Here is a 3,755-nt window from a genome sequence, read left to right on the forward strand (position 1 = left end):
TACAAGCAACAGGGAGAAATGGATGATTTTTGAGTCAGGGAATGACAAGGTCAGACTCGTGTCTTAGGAAAAATTATTTTGGCAGGCATATGAAGAAGAGCCGGAAGAAGGAAGAGATAGAAGCCAGAGAGGCTATTAAAATTCTCCACTCAAGTGATGATAGGGGCCTGACCTAGTGTTCTGGACCTTGTGATACTCACAGAAGGGACTTGGTGACTGAAATTCATTGTTGCAAATGTTCATATTACAGCGTGTCCCAAAAGTCTAGTGCAGTTTTAAAGTTCAACAGCTTTTCTGAAACTATTTTGTATTTATTTAATAGTTTACTTTTATTTATTCAAATAGTTTGTTTATATTTATAGTTTAGGCATCTACCGCATATTTATATTTGTGGTTTATTTAAATAGTTTATATTTATAGTTTATAGATTTAGTATATTTAGGGTTTATTTATTTAAATGGTTTACTTACTTTATTTAAATGGCTTATTTATATTTGTAGTTTATGTATACAAAGTATAATTACATTTATGGTTTATTTACTTAAAGTTTAATTTATTTAAATAGTTTACTTATATTTAGAGCTCATGCACATACATATAGTACATTTATATTTATGGTTTATTCATTTAAATGGTTTATTTAATTTATTTGGATAATTTTTATTTATTTAATGGTTTAAATTTTAATCTTCAATAGCTTAAAATTGCACTAAGACTTTTGGGATACCTTGGAGAATAAACTTATTCAGAATCTAAGCAATTGGAAAATTCACGTAACTGGAATTTTTCCATGGGTGGAACCCAGGGACTTGTTTAGAAAGGTGGCTATCACTTAATATTTATTAAATGCTTACTCCATACTAGGCACTATTTGAAGTGTTGGGGATACAGATAGGAAAGTGAGATCAGTCTCCGCCCTCAACAATATTACATGCCATGAGGCTGTGATAGTAAATGAAGGGATTGAGTCTGTTTGTTTGGATCTGTGATGTCTTCGGTGTGGGGATTTCCCGGTAAGGAACCTCTTTGCCAGTGCAGGTAGACCAGGGGTGGGGAACCTGAGTCTTTGAGGTAGACAATGGTGTTACAGCTCAGAGTATTGAGTGGTTAATGACATTGTGCCAGGGTCACAGAACCAGAGGAATGACTTGAACCCAGGGAATCCTGACTCAGAGGGCCATTTTCTTTTTTTTTTTTTGTTCACATTTACCTGTTTATTAAAATTGCTGTCAATGTTCATTAAAATAAGCCCTCCCCTGAAAATAAGCCCTCTGGTGTTTTTCTGTCCGAAAAAATAATAAGACAGTGTCTAATTATCGGGGAAACACAGTATGTAAAGGTCAACTGTTACATAAAGACCTTTTCTATAAAGATCCAAACTTATGAACTGGACAGACTGTTCTGGTCATTCATTTGGCACAGGTAGATTCTGCCTACTTGATGTAGCATTAGGAGTTCAGGATTGGGGAATCTCTATTGTATCAGCCTTTTCCTGGCAGGCCAAGCCCCTTGCTCCTCATCAGAGAACATTTGTTTGATCCTGTAGAGTACCCCATAGATATATCAATGGCAAGCTCCATGCCAGGTTAAATGATTAAGAAATACTATTGCACATAGTAGGGGCTCAATAAATATTTGTTGATTCAAAAGTAACACAGTCAATTCTATTTTAGCCCAATATGCATATTGAGTGTCCTTTTGAAATTCTGCACCATCTAAAAAATGTTGTCTGAGCTATTGCAGATGTCTTGATCTCCCAATAAATTTTGACTTTGTTTAGTGTTAGAACTCATCATCTGACTCTGCATCCCAGCTACAAGACTGTAGCTGCTCATCCTGTGGGAATTCAATTTCAATGGCATAGACAAAATCTGGGTCATTCTTCTTTTTCTGATTCTTCTTAAAGAGTTCGTCCATGATGCTCTGCCTTTTGGCAAGCTCCTTATCATCTAGCTTGTTCAGGTCTTCCTCAGGATCAATGGCTGTTTCCCGCTGAATTTGTTCCATAGTTTGGTCCAAGGTTTGCCCCCTTAGAAAACCTTTTTAAAAAGTGAATAACTTCTCCAGCTGCTGCAGAGACACGCCCTCAAGGTAGAACTTGTGTCTTGGGTTATACTTTAGCTGTTCAGCAGCTCTACTGCAGTCTGAACACTTGGAAAAGTTTCGGATCGGCATGATACGCTGGCGATTTTTGTCCTGGGCCTCCCCCTGATAGATCAAGATAATGGCTGGAGGCTGGAATCTAATTCCACATTTCTTGGCAGTGTACATCATTCTAATTCACGGTCGCTGGGCAAATCAGAAGGAATCTGATGGAAGCATTCTAGTTGGTTGCATAATGACTCCCTGGGTCTCCCAGCAGGAGGTGAAAGAGGTCACAGCAGCTGGCCCAGTACGGCTCCGGCTCCAGCTCCGCTCGTACTCGGCTTGGCTCTGGATCCAGGCCGCTGAGCCATCACCACGGGAACAGCCCCCAGCCTACGTCATCCACGGCCCCGCCCCGGCTCACCCCAGAGGGCCATTTTCTATCTCCTGCTTCATGTTGCCTTTTGTAATAAAGTGGTTTTTTCTATGAAATAAAAAAAGTTGTGATGGGGGAGGATAATGGTGAACAAGAGAAAGAATCAAGAAATTCCCTTAAAGGAGTTAGCACTCACATTGAACCTTGAGGGTTCCAAGACACAGAGATGAGGAGGGTGAGCATGGCAGGTGCATTGGACAGCCCCTACAAAGGAATGGAGGTGGGAGATGGAATGTCATGGAGAAAGAACAGAACAGAATGAGTTCCTTTGTTAAAAACTATAATTCTCCTAGGTGTTGTAGTGGATAGAGTGCCAGGCCTGGAGTCAGGAGGATCTGAATTCAAATTCAGCCTCAGACGTTTACTAGCTGTGTGACCCTGGGCAAGTCACTTCACCCTGTTTGCTTCAGTTTCCTCATCTGTAAAATGAACTGGAGAAGGAAATGGCAAACCACTCCAGTATCTCTGCCGAGAAAACCGCAAATGGGGTCACAAGAAGTTGGGCACAACTGAAGAAAAATACATTCCCAATGATGTTGGAAGGAATAAGTAGGAGACTGAGTTTGGGGAGTCAAGAACCTAGATTTAGCTTCAGAAATGCTGAGTTATAATAAAAGCTAGCAATGATATAGCATCTTAAGGTTTGCAAAGTGCTTTACAAAGACTATCTCCTTTGATCCCCTCAACACTCCCTGGGAAGTAGTTGGGAAGAATGGTCTTCATTTTATGTCCAAATCAGACTCACCCAGGGTCACACAGCTAGCAAGTGTCAGAGGCTGAATTTGATGAGTCTTCCTGACTCCAGGCCAGAGTCTCTAACCACTAGACCCCCCAGGTGACCATGATCACAGTTATCATTTACATATCACTTTAAGGTTTGCAAAGCATTTTACAAATACTGTCTTGTTAGAACCTCACAACAACCTGGGCGGTTAAGTACTATTATTATTATTATTATTATTATTATTATTATTATTATTATTATGCCTTCTTTACAGGTGAGACTTCCCCAGGGTTACTCAGCTAGTAAGAATTCAAATTTAAGCTCATGTCTCCCTGACTCTGGTCTAGTGCTCCATTCATTGCTTGTGATAAGACTTTTAAAAAGGCAGATGTCATTAGCAATACCTTTGAACCTAGGCTAGCTAGCACCTTCACTGGCCTGCCATGAATACCAGACTCTGAGAAGAGGCGAAGGGTGTATTGCTGGTCACTAACTGAGATGCCCCCACTG

At 40.1% G+C, this 3,755-nt stretch overlaps 1 pseudogene; it reads right to left on the bottom strand.

Annotated features, from left to right (window-relative positions):
• Positions 1 to 1,180: 1,180 nt before the first annotated feature.
• The window catches only part of LOC138159358 (centrosomal protein of 19 kDa pseudogene), a 300,984-nt pseudogene continuing 298,409 nt past the window's right edge, over positions 1,181 to 3,755 (bottom strand).

The sequence above is a fragment of the Petaurus breviceps genome, unplaced genomic scaffold (genome assembly GCF_028583685.1).
Source record: "Petaurus breviceps papuanus isolate PSGF00001 unplaced genomic scaffold, PetGlider_PUasm1.0 176, whole genome shotgun sequence".
Taxonomy (NCBI): Eukaryota; Metazoa; Chordata; class Mammalia; order Diprotodontia; family Petauridae; genus Petaurus; species Petaurus breviceps.